Genomic DNA, 19,848 nt, shown 5'->3' with positions numbered 1-19,848 from the left:
ATTGAAAAGTAAGGATAATTAAAAAAATGTAATTCCGCAATTGTATTAAGAATTAAATTGTCTATCAATCGCTGTCCACCCTATATTTTTTAGTCAAGTTTATGAGTATTTATGTATAAGACTAGATCACTGTCTAATATGGTGCACGACATTTTCTGACCAGCTGTGCTACTTTTGTCATTGTCTAACCATGATTTTGGTGGCTACATATGCACATTTTCGAACAAACTGTATATGTATGTATATATATGTATGTTGTAATATGATGTTACAGGAGTGTCATCTGAAGAATTCTGAGAAGGTTAGTGAAAAAATTTATATATTTTGGCGATGATACGATATCGCTCTCTTTGGCTAGAATCAGTGCTCGGGTAACGTTTGCGTATGTGGTATGCTAATATAACGATTTATTGTGTTTTCGCTGTAAGACACTTAGAAAATCTGAAATATTGTCTGTATTCACAAGATCTGTGTCTTTCGATTAGTGTATGCTGTGTGTTTTTACGAATGTTTGATGATTAGTAATTAGGTAATACACGTTGCTCTATGTATTTATTCTAGTCCATTTGTGACGGTGGGTGCAATTGTAAACTATGATATCTACCTGAAATATGCAAATTTTTCTAACAAAACCTATCCTATACCATAAATATGTTATCAGACTGTCATCTGATGAGGTTTTTTCTTGGTTAGTGGCTATCAATATCTTAGTTTAGCCGAATTGGTGATAGCTACTGGTGTTGAGAGAAAATGGTGGACAAAGAAAAATGGTGTTTTTTGCTAACGTGTTTAGCTAATAGATTTACATATTGTGTCTTCCCTGTAAAACATTTCAAAAATCTGAAATGGTGGCTTTATTCACAAGATCTGTATCTTTCATTAGGTGTCTTGGACTTGTGATTTAATGATATTTAGATGCTACTATTTAATTGTGACGCTATGCTAGCGATGCTAATCAGTGTGGGGGGGGGTGGGGGGTGCTCCCGGATCCGGGGTAGAGGCTCGTTAGAGGTTAAACAAGTTATTTTCATTTCACTTTACCAATTTGGAGTTTTCTGTGTATGTCCCTTAGATGAAATCCAAATAAAAACCATTTAAATTACAGGATGTAATGTAACAAAATAGCAAAAATTCTAAGGGGGGTGAATACTTCAAGGCACTGTATACCACCAGGGAGTGTATTTCCTGTGCCACAAGGGTGACTACCTTCCGCACTAGGTAGCCTAGTGGTTGGGGGGATGTCAGCCTTTGAATAGTGGAGGGTAAACTCAAACTAACCCCTTTTTTACCCTCCTTTGACAAGTAATGTTATTTGCGTTAGAAATACGGTACATCGACTGTTGAGGAACAGTGTGAAAGTAATTATGCTTTGGAAGTTGATAAACTTGTAACCCCACTTAAAAAATGGGCCTTGAATGTTTTGGTACACCTACTGGAAAGCTCTTGTCTACATCCGTTTCAGCATCAGTCACTCCCTCTTAAGCCTTTGTCCCACCCATCTCTTTAAGGATTTACGTGAGGCCATGTGCTTAATTTACTTAATACCCATCCCGGATCCGGGATCCTCCTCATCAAAAAAGCTGACTAGCATAGCCTAGCCTAACGGTACAGGGATATCATATAATATAATTTTCATGAAATCACAAGTCCAATACAGCAAATGAAAGATAAACATCTTGTGAATCCAGCCATCATTTCCGATTTTTAAAATGTTTTACAGCGAAAACACAATATGTATTTCTATTAGCTAACCACAATAGTCAAACACACAACCGCATATTTTCACCATGTTTCCACCGCATAGGTAGCTTTCACAAAACCGACAAAATAGAGATAAAATTAGTCACTAACCAAGAAACAACTTCATCAGATGACAGTCTTATAACATGTTATACAATACATTTATGTTTTGTTTGAAAATGTGCATATTTGAGGTATAAATCATAGTTTTACATTGCAGCCACAATCACAAATAGCACCAAAGCAGCCAGAATAATTACAGAGAGCAATGTGAAATAATTAAATACTCATCATAAAACATTTATGAAAAATAAATGGTATACAGCAAATGAAAGATGATCTTGTGAATCCAGCCATTATTTCCGATTTTTTAAGTGTTTTACAGCGAAAACATAAGATATATTTCTATTAGCTCAATACAGTGGCCAAACACACAACGCAACTCCTTCAAAAATAGCTTGCACAAAACCGACAAAATAGAGATAAAATGAATCACTTACCTTGAACAAATTCATCAGATGACAGTCTTATAACATCATGTTATACAATACAATTATGTTTTGTTCGAAAATGTGCATATTTAGAGCTACAAATCCTGATTATACATTGTGAATACGTAGCATCGTTCACCAGAATCTCCGGAGATATTTTGGACATTCACCTAATCTGACCAAAGAACTCATCATAAACTTTACATAAAATTACTTGTATGGCAAATGAAAGTAAGAAAACATTTATGATGTTATTTTGTATTTCTGTGTAAAATGTTGACTCCTTTTCTCCGCCGTTTTGGTGAGCGCTGTCTCACAATAATGTTGTGAGACAGCGAGAGGTGAGCGCTGTTGAGCGACAGGTGAGCGCAGCGACAGGTGAGCGCTGTTTTAGATTTTTTTTTAAATACCTTTACCATAACATACAGCTTGCGTTATTGTGAGACATCGCTCACCAAAACGGCGGAGAATAGGAGTCAACATTTTACACAGAAATACGAAATAACATCATAAATGTTTTCTTACTTTTGCTGAGCTTCCATCAGAATGTTGTACAAGGAGTCCTTGGTCAAGAATAAATCGTTGTTTGGTTTTAGAATGTCCATTTCTTCTGTCGAATTCGCGCCACAATGCTAGCCAAGGTTGCTAACATTCCCATCCTCTCTTGACGCAAAGAACGGAAAACTCCAAAAGTCCCAATAAACGTTGAATAAACTGATAAAACTCGGTTGAAAAAACCTACTTTATGATGAAATTATCATATGTATTAAATAAAATCAGAGCCGGATATATTCGGCGTGTAAACCGAACGCTTTTCAGAAGACAGTGTCGAGCACCGCCGTGCGCCTAAGAAGACAAAGAAAATTCCGGACCTGTCACTCCAAAAGCTTTTGTTGGGACTCAGATCAAGCTGGACACCCCATTCCACCTTCCACTGCCTGTTGACATCTAGTGGAAGGCATATGAAGTGCATGCATATTGATAAATAAAAGCCAGTTGAATAGGCAGGCCCTGAAACAGAGCCTCGTTTTCAGATTCTCCACTTTCTGTATGGAAGTTTGCTGCAAAATGAGTTCTGTTTTACTCACAGATATAATTCAAACAGTTTTAGAAACTTGAGAGTGTTTTCTATCCAATAGTAATAATAATATACATATTGTATGATCTAGAAAAGAGTACGACTTTTTCCAAAGTGAAAACAGCGCTCCCCTATTGACAAGAATTAACCTCTCTTGGGTACGTGAGACGTTAGCGTCCCACCTCTTCAACAGCCAGTGAAACTGCTGGGCGCCAAATTCAAATACAGAAATACTCATTATAAAAATTCTGAAAACAAAACATATTTTACATAGGTTTAAAGATGAACTTCTTGTGAATCCAACCACAGTGTCAGATTTACAAGATGCTTTACGGCAAAAGCATACCTTACAATTATTTGAGAACATAGCCCACTAGACAAATCATTACAAACAGTAACCAGCCAAGTAGAAGAGTTACACAAGTCAGAAATAGAGAAAAAATGTATCCCTTACCTTTGATGATCTTCATATGGTTGCACTCAGCAGACATTCATTTACTCAGTAAATGTTCCTTTTGTTCGATAAAGTCTCTTTATATCCAAAAACCTCTGTTTTGTTTGCGTGTGTTCTTCAGTAGTCCACAGGCTCAAACGCAGTCAAAACAGGCAGACAAAAAAAACGAATTTTATCCGTAAAGTTAATAGAAACATGTCAAACGATGTTATTATTCAATCCTCAGGTTGTTTTTAGCCTAAATAATCGAAAATATTTCAACCGGACAATAACGTCGTCAATTTAAAAGGTAAACAAGAAAGACACTCTCTCGGTCTGGTGCATGAAAAAGCTCTGTGACACTTTAGGGTCCACTCATTCAGACTGCTCTTACTTACTTATTTTTCAGAATACAAGCCTGAAACAATTTATAAAGACTGTTGACATCTAGTGGAAGGCATAGAAACTGCAATTTGAGTCATAAGTCAATGGATACTGTAATGGCATTGAATAGCAAACTACAAAACCAAAAAAAAAAAAATCCTGAATGGATGTTTCTCAGGTTTTCGCCTGCCAAATCAGTTCTGTTATACTCACAGACACTATTTTAACAGTGTTGGAAACTTTAGAGTGTTTCTATCCAAATCTACCAGTTATATGCATATCATATCTTCTGGGCCCGAGAAGCAGGCAGTTAATTTGGGCATGCATTTCATCCAAAATTCCGAATGCTGCCCCATACCCTAGAGAAGTTAACAGAGTGAGTATGGTAGTGTACTAAACAACCAAAGATTTCAAGTCTAAAGACTGGTTTATACTACATCTATTGACATGTCTGTAGACAGTTGTCACATTGAAATCATGAACATTCTATTGTCATCCGACAACAAACGTATTGTTGTCGTCATTAAAAAGTATAAACACAAAAACGACAGGCTGCATGACACCCATTCATTTAAAAATGAATTTAGTATATGTCAATCTAGCAAACCAGGCAACTAAAGGCAACTTTCTAAACAATGTTTTGGTTTGTTTCTAGCTTGTTAGCTGGTTAGCCTGTTCAAATAATGACCATATCATATAGCTGACAACGTCTTAACTTTAGATAATTTGTATTCATTATTACAAGAAAATGAACTCACTAAATATCATTATTTAAGTTAATGGTGAGATAATTACAGAAAATAGCTTACGGTTGTGAGTTTAACAAAATAAAAGCAGGGCATTCCACCATATAATTGTTGAACTTGGACTCTCGTTGGCCTAACTTTATATCATAATTTGACTTTGGTGCAGGTCATGTTGTTCTTCACATTAACATCTCTGGTAAACACACACTATATCAAATTAAATAAAAGTTTATTTGTCACATGCACAGGATACAGAAGGTGTAAACACTACTGTGAAATGGTTCATTGCATAGTGAAGTCTTTTGTTTAGACATGTAGCTAGCTAGCTAGCAAAAAAATTAACCATAATCCCTACTCATAACGTTACTACCTGCATGAATCTGCAGGTAGCTAACGCTAACCAATTAGGTTCAATGTTAGCCACCTAGCTAACATTAGGCTATAACTAGCAATGCAAGTGGCTCTGCGATACGAATAATATTACTACACAAATCATACACAGATCATAGTTAGCTTTAACTTACAATGAAAATGACCTTGACAAAATTGGAAATGTCTAATATCTAAAAATGTAGCTAGCTTGACTCTATACATGGATGAATGCTTCTCCCTCTCTGTCACGGATGCCATGGTTACTCTTAGTTTGAAGATGTAATCTGGAGACATGTGTTTTATACAACAGCTTTCTGTGTGTTCTCTTTTTAACTCACTCCGCATAATTGCAATCAAATGCCAGAATGTTCTCCATCTCCTTAGCTATCATACTGCTTCCACCGGATATTCCACTGATTACAAAACTCAGTCCTTCAGAAAGTGCAGAGCATTAAGCAACACTTTGCAGTGTCTTTCAATAAAGACGTGTTAAAAAGGATTCCCTACACATACTGAGCAGTTGATGTTATAGACAGAAGACCATTCCGAACTCATCTCTCGGCATGTCCGGCCAAACTATTATCTCATCTAATCGTGGCTTGCAGGAAGGCTCCTGACTTTTTTTGTGGCTAAACCAAGTAGGCTCCTAATTTAACCAATGTATTTGTATTTACAGATGGCATACCCGTTTGTTATTAAGGCACATTTCTGAAGAATTTTTTATTTTTTTTGAAAAAATACATGTTTACATTAAAAATGCGTCTCGTGTGAAGTGATGATGCACGACATACTACAAGTTTCTTGAAACAATTCACATTTACATTGCAAGTGGCAACATGGACTGTGGCTTCAATTTGAACATAGTTTGAAACAATAAACAGGCCATGATATTAAATTTACATTGGAATGTAGGCAATGTATTAATTAATGGCATCAACATAAGTTTAGAATTGGCTTCATGATCACAGACAATTTCCCCCTTAATGACAGTAATCAACACTGTGTGAAGCGGTTTAGGGAGTGGCATCTCTAACAAAGGAACTGGAAAAGTTGCTAGGAATTGTTGGTATTGCCTCAAATATAGCCTAGTATATAGAACAAAGGAAAAAATGTAGGCTATTAATGGCTTTAAATGACGAGACAGTCGTTGTTGCGAGTAACCACCAGTCTGTGCTATCTTACACACATTGCATTGACTGTTACAGCTATAATTGACTGCTTGACTGCTACACTCAACCTGCTTCCAGCCAATCAATGGCAATGCAGATAACTACAAGATAACTAGCTAGATTTAGCAAACATTTAGCTTCATAATTAGCAGTTGGCTAGATGCAAATTGTATGAATCTAGCTGGCCAGCTAGTTGAATATGCTAAAAGCGGCCTTGAAATCTATAATCCAATTGCTAACTATTTAGCTATCATTTCATTGTGGCCAGCTAGCAAGCCAATTTAGCATGTGTCCTAATCACTTCAACCTGCACTGCGTAACTACATGTGTACAGATGTTTTTTGAGACCTTTCTTGCAAGAATGGAGTATTTTTCTTGTTTTTAAAACAATATCTCAGAAACACCAGCTCTCGTTGTTTGTTGCCGTTGGGATTACGTACGCTCAACATCCACTCTGACACTTTGTTGTTGTGTTATCTAGTGGTAACCCAGTGTAGCGAATGTTGACTTTGTGGCTATGGTAACTAGTGACAACCAATAGAGTCGGGAAATTTGAGACGGTGGACTCCGAGGCGATAACAGTTATGGACAAGATTGAAGAGCAACAATGTCTTCAGAATAGTTACTAAAAATGTTATGTTATAATATTCAAGTTGTCAGCTAGCAAGTTAGCAATGTGAAGGTAGCTACCTAACTTAGGTAACTACATGGTTGATAATAACTACCGTGATTTTACCAGCCTTGTACTAGATAACAATATGACGATAGCTTTAGTACATTGGTTATCACACTTGCGTAAAAAAAGCAATGTAATATAATGCATTTTGACTATCATAGCACTGCATTTATGGAAAATAACCTTGGCTTTGGTAAAGTCCTTTGCTAATTACATTACTGGGATGGCCCTTTGATTCTTGAGAGCTATGGCTATGAAGATGTATATTGATTGTAGAAGTATAATTTTTGTCATAGCTCTGTATTCATTGGAAATAACCTTGGCATGCATTCAATCCTTTGCCCTTCTGACTCCTAGCTATAGTAGCTAGCTAAGAAAATTACTGGGATGGCCTCTTGATTCTTGAGAGCTATGGCTAAGAAGATGTCTATGGCTTGTAGTAGAAGTGTTACACTCGACTCTTCTGTATGAAAATCCTTATTAGATATACATAAAATTCTATGTAGAGAACGTTACAATCCTAATAACTTGTGTAGATTGTTGCGGAAATTCTAATCAATAATGAGAAGAGAAAAGTCAATCACCAATCAGGATATTACTTTATTTTTATAAAGCATGTTGTTGGTCATACAAAATGTATTTACAAAAGCCAGGCCCAGCCAGAGATTCTGCACCTGGTCAAATGTACATAGTTTTTTTCCACTTCCTCAACTCAACAGGACCTACAGAGGATTGTGAGTCAGTTATATCAGTGTGAGAGAAAGGGTTATGAGCAGGAAGTGAAACCATCTGTAACACAGGGGCCTCCATGGAGACAGCCGCTGCCTTAGCTGCCAAGTCAGCCATATCATTACCTTTGGAGACAGGGTCAGAAGAATTAGTATGAGTGAGGTTCTTCAGAACTTCAGAAGGGAGCAAAATAGCCTTTAGTACGTTATCAACAGGTTTTGAATGAGAGATTGTCTTACCAGAGGTCCAGAAGCCACGCTGTTTCCACAGAGTACCAAAATAATTTACCACACTAAAGGCATGTCTGCTATCTGTATAGATAGTAGCAGACTGGCATTTAGCTAATATGCAAGCTCTGGTGAGTGCAAAGAGTTCTGCTGCTTGAGCAGAAAGGTGGGAGGGTAATTTAGCACTTTCCAGTGTGGTTGAGGCAGTACTAACCGCACATGCAACCAATGGTTCTCGTTCTTTAGAACGCTGATCCATCTACAAACAGTTCCAAATCAGCCTTTTGCAAAGGGACATCAGTTAAGTATGATCTTAGTTTAGATACAAGCTCCACCAGAGCAACAGTCGTGTGGCTCTCCATCGTCCTCGGTAGGCAACAAAGTAGCAGGATTTAACACAGTGCACCTCTTCAGGGTCACATGAGCCATTGTCAGAAGAACATTCTGATAATGGAGCAGTCGAGATGGTGTTAGATGGACCGTCTTTAAAAAAAAAAAATTATCCCATTTTCTCCCCAATTTTCGTGGTATCCAATCGCTAGTAATTACTACCTTGTCTCATCGCTACAACTCCCGTACGGGCTCGGGAGAGACGAAGGTCGAAAGCCATGCGTCCTCCGAAGCACAACCCAACCAGCCGTACTGCTTCTTAACACAGCGCGCCTCCAACCCGGAAGCCAGCCGCACCAATGTGTCGGAGGAAACACCGTGTACCTGGCCCCCTTGGCTGGCGCGCACTGCGCCCGGCCCGCCACAGGAGTCGCTGGAGCGCGATGAGACAAGGATATCCCTACCGGCCAAACCCTCCCTACCCCGGACGACGCTATGCCAATTGTGCGTCGCCCCACGGACCTCCCGGTCGCGGCCGGCTGCGACAGAGCCTGGGCGCGAACCCAGAGACTCTGGTGGCGCAGTTAGCACTGCGATGCAGTGCCCTAGACCACTGCGCCACCCGGGAGGCCCCGATGGGCCGTCTTTACCTGTGAAATAAGAGCACATACAGCATGAGGCACATGTACAATGAGTTCACATATGGCAAAAAAGTCTGCACATGTCAGCACAGCTTCAGTAGCAAGCAGCCACAGCTCTCAAACAACAAACCAGATCTCTTGCCACACTGTCCAGCTGTTTGGAATAATACCCAACAGGTCGCTGCTTTCCTCCATGATCCCATTTTTCCTCACAAACAAATAGGTTAAAATGTTTAGAATGGTCAGGGAGCCCCAGACAGGGAGAAGTAGTCATGAGTTGTTTTAGTCTGGTCAGAGCAGTCAGTCCGTCCGGTGTCCACTTCATTTTGTCATTCATAGCCATAAATAAGGTCAGAAAGCGGGTGCACCACCTCAGCATAGTCAGGTAACCACGCCATACCAGTCAATGACATAATGTGTTGTTTAGTAAGCGGCTGTGGGACGGAGAGAATAGCCTGTATCCTCTCTGTACACAGCTGCCTGCCATAGGGAGTGATGTCATGACCTAGATACTTGACTGTCTGTGAAACCAACTCTAACTTCTTCTTTGAAACGTTGTGGCCATTCACAGCGAGAAATATCAACAGAGCACGAGTATCAGTTTCACAAGCTTTTATTGAGCTGGAGCACAACAACAAATCATCCACATACTGAATCAGAGTGCTGCCCTCAGGGGGTATAAAATCCTCCAGATTTTGTGCTAAAGCCACTGACAAAAATTATGGGGGGATTCCACGTACCCCACTGTCCATGTACATCTCTTATTGAGAATTGTGAAGGCGTACCAGAACTGAGATTCTGATGCCACAGGAATACTGAAAAACGCATTACCCAAATCAATCATAGAGAACCACTCTGCTGTGGGTGGTACCGCCCCCAACAGAGTAGTAACATTAGGAACCACAGAGGCACAGGAAAAAACTGCATTGTTTACAGGCCTTAAGTCCTGGGCAAATCTCCAGTCACCTGAATGTTTTCCAACAGGCAAGTTAGGGGTGTTACAGGGTGATTCTGGACAGGGAATTAAAGCACCATTGGCTAACATAGATGCATGAACATGGGTAATACCTGCTATTGCCTCCCTACTGAGTGGATACTGTGCTCTAAATGGGCGCCTGGTATCTTTAGGAGTGGACTACCAAATGGAGAACTACCATTTGCTCAGTTCCCTTCATTCTCCCAAAATCATACTTGTCCCTTGCCCATAGGCATTCAGGGACCCCTCTCAGGAGGGGTGAGTCTTCACTCAACAACATGATATTGGTAGAAAACTGGGTAGGTAACAACTTGTGTGCTAGGTGAATAAGTTGACCCATCAGGGCGCATCTCCCAGTCAATAGCATCAACCAAGCATTTCATCCACATACCAGTATGCGCCCTTTCTACTCTGATTTTGCATGGGACACATGTGGTGCACTATCCTCAAACAGGTAGAGCTCTTTCTATGCAGGGGTTAGATTAACCCCTAAAGCACAGAAATCACTGCTACAGTATAAACCTTCACACAGTACTGACTCATCCTGTAATGTAGCACACAGCCATTGTTTCACATAATGTAGATCTCTTGTCAATGGTGAAAAATGGGAGTTGCAATGTAAGGCTGCTTCAGACATGAAACTGCCCTCGTGGCCCCAATGGGTTTTAGTCATTGAGAAAACAAGCCGTATTGGGCACCTCATTATCAACATCCCATGCATAATACCAGTCCCAAAACTCAGACATTATCAATTGCTCCCCCTCTTCATGAATAACAGTTAAACCTGTTTGGCCACATGTTATGTTCATACCCAGTTTACACAGGAGGTCCCTGCCCATCAGATTGCCAGACAGTGGTCAGAGTAGAGAAATTGATGTTGACACTTCTCCTCACAAAAGGAGACAGGCAAAGGCATAGTTACATGCTCTCTGAATGGGAGGCCTGAAGCCACTACAGTTTTGATTGTTTCACTAGACATGGGAGGTTTTGTCATCGGCTTGCATTTAATGACAGACTTGGGAGCCCCAGTATCAACAATAAATATTATTGACTCACCATTGACGCAAGCCTCCACGGTGGGCTCTACTCTGGGAAGGGTTTGACTCTTTAAAAACAAATGCTCTGGTTGCTCTGACAATTCTACCTCATTTGTCCCTGTCTCTTCAGCATGTCAGTATTCTTCCTCCTGTTCTTGTCCTTGCTGGTACAGGGTCGTCTGTGCAGGCGGAACCGTCTCCCATTGCCCAGATGGGCCTCTGTATTGGGGGCCCCCCTTGTGGTCCTCACTGTGGGGGTGGCCCTGGCCGTTGGTTGGGTGGCGACTGCCATGGCTGTTGAGCAAGGGGATACCACAGTCCTTGTCCTCCGGGTGGACCTCCTCCTTGAAGGGCCCCCCTTGGGGCTCCTCTGCCTCTTGGTCCGCCCCTGCCTCTTCCCCTCAGCTGCTGGGCTTGATTGCATTGTGCAACGAAATGGCCTGGCTTGCCACAGGTGAAGCAACTTCCAAGTTTTTTTTTCTCCACTTGCACGACCTCCCACTCCAGCAGGCACCTGCCCCTGGTAGAATGTCAGCTGGGCAACTTTCTGAGTCTTCACTTTTTCTTCATCCCTCTGAGCACATTGTCGTCACTCAGCATGTTTGTAATGTTGTACCACAGTGGCCAGGGGTTCAGTTTCTCAACTGATACAGGTGGTTCTCACTGCTTTCTCCAGGTCTGGTGTCAGGCCCCTCACCAGGGCGTCCAATAGATCTCCATATGCAAGTTCATTAGGTCTGATGCCGCTGTGCAGCCTGAAACAGGTTTACAGTCTCCTTCGATACGCTTCCAAGTGCTCATCCTTCACCATGTTGCATTCTCTGATGGTCATCCAGTCAGTCTTGGGGGGATACAGTGCTCCTATTCTTCCCAAAACGGCCACCAGTTGGTCCTGATATTAGGCCATTCTCAGCCCAGAGCTGGTTGTAATAAAAGTCCCCTTCTACATCAGCCCACCTAAGCCCCAGTTCCTTCTTACAGACATGGGCTATCTCAGCTGCAGATGCCTGGTACTGTCCTGCCAGAACCTTCATTTCTGCTGCAAACTTAACCGTTGATGGGGTCAGGCAGATCCTCAAGAATGTCTTTAATTTCATTGTGTCTCCATGTCCTCTGGATGTACACAATTGGTTGCCAGGCAGCCAAATCCGCGTGGCCAGCAGCTGGTCGTGGCTGAGGGTTCGGGCATGACATCCGAGGGTACTGTTGATACATATCTGGTGCTGGATCATATGGTGAGAGTGTTGGCGGGTTTATCTTCCTTCGCAGGTGGCTCTTGAGCAGAGGGGAAGAGAGTAGGTGTCACGATTGTCTTCTTTAGAGACAGTGGACCAAGGCGCAGCGTGTGCAAAATACAGCTTCTCTTTATTTTGAAGATGAACATGAAACGAAACACTTATACAAACTATACAAAACAACAAACAACCGTGAAGCTACAAACAAAAGTGCACACACAAGCTACTTACGTTCAACATAGACAATTCCCCACAAACAGCTAAAGCCTATGGTTGCCTTAAATATGGCTCCCAATCAGAGACAACAATAACCAGCTGTCTCTAATTGAGACCCAATTTAGGCAACCATAGACTTTCCTAGATACCTACACTCAACCATAGACACAGCTAGACTTCTATACTAAACATAAACCCAACTACTCTAATAAACCCCCTAAACTTTACAACCACCCTAGACGCTACAAAAAACACATACATTCCCCATGTCACACCCTGACCTAACTAAAATAATTAAGAAAACAAAGAACATTAAGGCCAGGGCGTGACAGTAGGGGAGCTGCTGCTCCATTCTGAGAGGTCGTATGACTGCAGCCGTCATCATTGTCCACCGGGGTGGCTGGGGGTGGTTGTTGTGAGAAGGGGATGTTGCTCTTCCTACCTGCTGCTCTGGCTCCTCCAGCTGCCCCCTTTCTGGTTGGTTTTGGAAGTTAACGTTGCACCCAGCATGACCAGTCCAGAGAGCAGTTTGTCCACCGCTGCTGCTAGGGGAGATTAATACGGGAGGGGAGGGACAGGAATGAACTGTGGAGTTGGGGGAGGAGACACAGCAGAGTGCAGAGCTAGGGCATCCACTGGGTTGTTTGGATCAGGCGGAGGCCAGAGAGGGAGGTCGACAGCTGCAGCTACAGGCACCGGCAGCACTGGGTAGTGATTGTGAGGAGAAGAATAGGGAGGTGGGGGGGGTCTCTCTCGTCTTACCTATTCTTCCTTACTGTCTCATCTTTGTCTGTTTTCCCTTCTTCCTCAGTCTGTACTACCATGTTCTGACGGGGCCTTCCCCTGAATGCGTCCTGCCTTTGTATGCATCTGTCTGCACCTCTTTCCCATTTCTGAAATTTGACCCAGTCTACCTTATCTTTCTTACTTTTCTTAGTACCCTCATAATCTGTTACTCTCTCTCTCTAACCTCATCCAACAGTGTTACACTCAGTGTCCCTGTCAAAGGAAAGCCTCCTTCGATATGCCACAATTTCACCTGGTCCAGAATGTCCCCTCCCCATTTATCTACCATAGCCTTCAGAGCACCCGTCGGGGGATCTGGAATGCTGTGTCCTTTGCTCCCGTGTGCTCCCATGGTTCCTGCTCTTTCACTCATACACACTCACAGAAAACAAACGCTGACACACAGGGGATGAGGCAGACAAGAAAAACTGGTTAGCGCTGTTTTTAAATTTAAAACTGTCTATATGAACAGGGTAACCCATAACACTATCAAAATTATTGCCTAATTAGTGGTCTCAAAATGGGGTGTTGTCTCCACACTGGGATATCACCTACTGCGATTACTGTGGTACAGATTCTCTTATGTCTATCCAAATGTGCAAAACTACCTACTGAGAACCCGTGTCTATGAAATTGCACAACACGATCCTCAAAAATCCAATCTTACCTAGTATATTCTAACCTCCACCTCCGGTGAAGTGCCAGGAATAACAAAACACTCACAATAATATATACCAATAGTAACCCAGGCCATACCTGTTACTTTGTTTATAAAAACATTACACGTTTTCATTTGAACTTCACCAAGCCAGATGCCCTGGCAAGGCGTCACCTGCACTCTAATTCCTTGTTCAATACATTAACCTCACCAGACCTACTGTGATCAACCCAGTACCACGGATCTGGACTTTTCTTAGCCCGCAACTGGTTAATTAACAATCATGTCCAAGGATACCTCACTTCAGAACACTCTTATCAACTCAACTCAGTCCTGCTAGTTACCCCAGCTGTGGCCCTCTTATTAAACTAGACCGTTAAGCTTTAAATAATAAAAAAAAGAGGAAAACGGCATGTGAACGGCAGAGCACGGCTGCCGCTTGAAAAAGTGGCATATCACAGGTGCCCAGTGAATGAGGTGATAGACAAAATAGCTCTCGTGTGGAGCGTGACCACTCTGGAAAGACACCGGCCTCCCAATTGCTCATTGCCAACTGGATTTGAGATTATTGAATTTGTGGGTCAATGAGTGTTATTTCTGCAATACAAGCTTTTAATGTCTTGTCTATTTTTGTCTGCTTTCCTCCTTTACAGCTTCAATTATCTGGAGCTTAAAGTTGTTGTGGCCAATGAGCTTTCACTTGGATGGAAACAGGTTTCTGTAATGAAGACGCAGGGAGTCAGGAAGCAGGTGCAGTCGGTTTAATACGACCAATACGACCAATACGACCAAACAGAGTGACTACATGAACAAGAGTAGCGTCTGAACATGAACACAGAAACCATGCTGCCTGACGAGTGCTAGATAAAGGGGGAGTAATCAGGGAAGATGCCTAATGATGAGGCGCAGGTGTGGGTAATGATGGTTGCAAGGTGTGCATAATGATGGGTTGCCAGGACCGGTGGTTAGTAGACCGGCGACGTTGAGTGCCGAAGGGTTGTAGCGAGAGTAGACGTGACAGTTTCAGCTGCTATGCAATGTTGACGTCCTTCCTCCCAGAGATGTGAAAGCTTCCCCCAGACTGGACACAAACCATTCTCCGAAATGGGATTATAAATTTGTCAACTTTTACATCAGCATCACTTCCCTATATTTCCTCCAACGACAGTACTATTCTGAACGACAGTGCTATTTCCTCCAACGAAATATGCTATTCTGAAGCTCTGAGTCTCTACTTTTATGCAACATAAAAACACAATTTCAAATTTTGGAACAGAAAACTGAAAAGAGATGGTGGGTCACATTTACAGACAGAAATCACAAAGTTTTTTACATTGTGAGCAACCATTTTTTAAAGAATGTTATGTTCCTGGATGATCTAAAACAAAAATAATAGAAATGTTTCTACAACAGCAAATCTAAAAAGTCACGAAACTGACATGTAGCAGTAGGATTAGCCTGCTCTGTCAGTACTTGTTAGCATGAATTACTCAAGTGGGGTGTGAAGGCCTAAGCTAATAAGGAGCTTGGGAGTAAAGTATATCTCACTCTAAACCTGTCACATACAAATCTATTTTCAGACTATTGAAAGAATGTCATATCACATTTAATTGAATGACGTTGCAAAGATTGAGGATTTAGTTTTCTATTGACTGGGATAAAATCATTCATGTGAATTAAATGTTTCAGTATAGAACAGTAGATAGAATTTCAGATACTATTGGGGATAAGAGCAATAGGCTAACTATTTACATAGCTGATAACTGATTAATCAGATCAAGGATTAACTCACTTTAAATAGCTGTTGTTGCCAGTGCTTATAGAAAAAATACTTTCAGTTGGCAATGCCCCTGAGGATGAACATCGTGTTTATTGTTCGACTACTGTAATATCTGTTTAAGAATTTGTTTTGCATTCCATGGAACAAAGAGCCTCCAGGTGTGCCCTAACCCCACATTGCTCTCTGATTGCTTAGATCCCTGTGAATGCCACCACGGTTATATTATAGAAATACCACCATGGCTGACATTTCATTCTCTACTGTGATCATTACGACGTTCATAGGGATTACTTTTGGTTGCTGCTCTCCAATAACAATTGTGTTTAATGATTTCAAATATGATTGGATTTCATTTGATAGCCTGGTGCCTGCATGTTCAATTTGGTTCCCAAATGATTGGCCATGCAGTCAGCGGCTGTAGTATCAATGCAGGACTTGTAGTAGATATCAACTCAATTCCAAACCAACAGCTACCCGCTCACCCTATCCCCTCTCCTTTCTAGCGAAATTCAAGGGGGTCCCAATGTTGTGGGGGTGGTATCACACTGTCACGTCCTGACCATAGTGCTTATGTGTTTTGCTTGTTTTAGTGTTGGTCAGGACGTGAGCTGGGTGGGCATTCTATGTTGTGCGTCTAGTTTGTCTGTTTCTGTGTTCGGCCTAATATGGTTCTCAATCAGAGGCAGCTGTCAATCGTTGTCCCTGATTGAGAATCATATATAGGTGTCTTGTTTTGTGTTGGGATTTTGTGGGTGGTTGTTTCCTGTCTCTGTGTTTTGTCTTCACCAGAAAGGACTGTATCGGTAAGCCACGTTTGTTATTTTGTAGTTTTGTAAGTGTTCACGTTTTCGTCTGTCATTAAATATGTTGAACACGGAATACGCTGCGTCTTGGTCCGAACCCTGCCACACCTCCTCTTCAGACGAAGAGGAGGAAGGCTGCCGTTACACACACTTCATAATTAATTAAGACTTTGTGTTCTGTTAGTGCAAATAGGTGTTGTTGTGGGTTGCATATGTTATTTTCTAAATATTTTTTTATTTCACCTTTATTTAACTAGGCAAGTCAGTCAATGATGGCCTACACCGGCCAAACCCAGACGGCGCCCTATGGGACTCGGTTGTGATACAGCCTGGATCGTGATGTCTTGCTGAAACCAAGTGACAAAATGTAACATATTAAAATACCTTCAAAGTCTTTTCTTTAGAAAATGTTACGTTTATTGGTGAACTAATAGAAGCAAGCTACTGTTTTTCCATCTTCACCTTATTCTACCCATTTTGCCATGGGGCAAAGAGAATAATCTGCAGCTTTATAGCTAATCTCATGGTATTCTACACAATTTGGCATCTGTCTGAGAGAAAATGCTTCTGTTTTATACATTTCCTACAATTCTACACATTTTGCCATGGGGCAGAGAGGAAAATGTTTAGTTTTATAGCTCATCTCATGCTATTCTATACATATTGACATGAGGCTGAGAGAAAATGTTGCATTAAAGCTGCAAATATAGGCAGGTGTGTTGACAGTGTTAAAGGCAATGGATTATGAGCTGTTTTGTTTGCAAAATGAACAAATCAAATAGGCAGTGGCATGGTGTATATAGCCATAGAAGCACAGTGACATGCCCCAATGCAGTAATATTTGTGGTCTATTGGGGGTGTGACTTTCAGTTAGTTATTTTTGGCAACCCATCCCGTGAGAATGAATGTCATTCCAGTTCATCTGTTGTGTCATATTTCATCAAATCTGACTAACCCAGTGCACAGCTTACTTTTAGGTAAACATTCAAATAATGTCCTGTTTGGAACACTGACAAATAAAGAGCTTTATATATATATACAGTATATTAAACATTTTTTCTTTGCTCAATCTGATTGGGTGGCCCAGCTGTGCCTACACCCACCCAGGCCCACTTGTGCCTACACCCCAGAATGGTTTTCATGCACTTTTAATTTGGACCTGAAGTCAGGTATATGGTCTACAGTACAACTTTCTCTCGTGGCATGCACTAATGATGTGAAAGGGAAAAAGATGACAGATGAGAGGCCTGTGCGCATCTCTCTGTCTCCACTTGAGTGTCCCTGCTAATAACCATTGTGACAGTTTAACACGACAGCACAATTACGCCAAACTGGTGATACACCTTTGGGTGGCTGACACATGCCAGTGCTTCCTATCCCCTATGCAATAAGTGACACTTATGGTGTACTTTGTAGTCTCTCTCTGCCTATTAGGTGTGTGGGACTGGGTGTGTGTCATGGATGTGTCCTAATACTACCAGGTGGCAGTAGACTATTACCAGTGTACACTCTACTCACCCCTACAGGGACATACTGCAACAGTTTCTCAGGAAACAGACATATGTTACAGAGGAAGAACAACTACAAGAATCCAATTAGACTTTGTTTATTGACAGCACCTGTAAGTAGATATTACCAAGTGTGAGTAACACTAAACGTAAAATAACCACAGAAGTCAAACTCATTAAATTGATTATATGTAATTTGACAACACTCATCAAGAGAATAAGGTTATAACCTGATCAGAGAACACTGCCAATTAAGGAAATGTTGTTCATAACTATTTTCTTTTGGCAAACTTTTTTGGTTATAGAGACTCAACTTTCTGGCATATGGAAATCCAAAATTCAACATGATTTAAAGCAACATTTCAAGTGTTCTGAATGCATAAATCCCATTCTGCTTTCCTTTTGCCTTGTAACTGGAATGGACTTACTCTCTGTGTAATGTATATGCATTTTACATTACATATTTCACTTAAATCTCATTTACTAAGTCCGATACGGAAGTGTGGAATATTGGCCAAAAAATTATACCTGCCATGAGCATACTGTAGATCTGTAATAACCATCAGGCTGTTCTGATAGAAACATGCAGCTGAGTAAATAAAGTAGAATCAGTATGTCACGCTTACTCTACTCACATTTATAACAAGCACAGCTCCATGTGAGGATAAATCCTTGTATGTACCTTTAGGTTGGACAGACATTTTAAAAAGCCAAACCTATTACAAGAGAACTGACACTTTATAAAAGTTGTTTCTTTATGTGCGATTTTGGAGCACAATGACTCATGGCAAAGGTTGGAATGGGATATCTTCTCACCTTCAAGAGAATAAAACTGTCAAAAAACGGATGGTAGGGAAGCAGCAGCTCCATGCAGTTCTCCTTAATGTACAGTTACTGCCTCTGACAGGCATACCAGATAAGGTAACTCAGACACACCTGTGCATACTTTCTAAGGGCCATCCACACCAGGACGATAACTATAACGATAACTATAACGATAAATTATACTTACCTATAAACATTGGCGAGCATCCATACCAGTAGACCTATTAAACAGACCATTCATTGCTTCAGGGTGTGTTTATTGTCATAGTGACAATCCAAATAATAATTAAATGTACATGTAGACATAATGACATTTTTTGGGCATCGAGCCAGGTGTCATGAAGCCGGCCCAACATATCTGGCCTCCAGTACGTCTCCTCGGGCCGGCGTACATGGCACCAGCCTTACAGGTGGTGTCCCCGGTTCGCCTGCATAGCCCAGTGCGGGCTATTCCACCTCGCCGCACTGGCAGGGCTACGGGGACCATTCAACCTGGTAAGCTTGGGGAGGCTCGGTGCTCAAGAGCGCTTGTCCTCCTTCACGGTCCGGTAGATCCGGCGCCACCTTCCCAGCCCAGTACCATCAGTGCCGACACCACGCACCAGGCTTCCAGTGCGTTTCCAGAGCCCTGTTCCTCCTCCACACACTCTCCCTGTGGTGCAGGTCTCCAGCCCAGTGCCTCCAGTTCCGGCACCACGCACCAGGCCTACTGTGCGCCTCAGCAGGTTAGAGTCGGCCGTCTGCCCAACGCTGCCTGCGCTGCTTGCCTGCTTAGCGCTTCCCGAACTGTCTGCCTTCCCAGCGCTGTCTGAACTGCCTGCCTGCCCAGCGTGGTCTGAACTGTCTGCCTGCCCAGCGCTGCCCGTCTGTCCCGAGCCTTCAGAGCCGTCCAGCCAGGACCTGCCAGAGCCGTCCAGCCAGGACCAGCCAGAGCCGTCCAGCCAGGACCAGCCAGAGCCGTCCAGCCAGGACCAGCCAGAGCCGTCCAGCCAGGACCAGCCAGAGCCG

The sequence above is a fragment of the Salvelinus fontinalis genome, chromosome 6, assembly GCF_029448725.1.
Source record: "Salvelinus fontinalis isolate EN_2023a chromosome 6, ASM2944872v1, whole genome shotgun sequence".
NCBI classification, from domain to species: domain Eukaryota; kingdom Metazoa; phylum Chordata; class Actinopteri; order Salmoniformes; family Salmonidae; genus Salvelinus; species Salvelinus fontinalis.
This window is presented reverse-complemented; position numbering follows the sequence as displayed.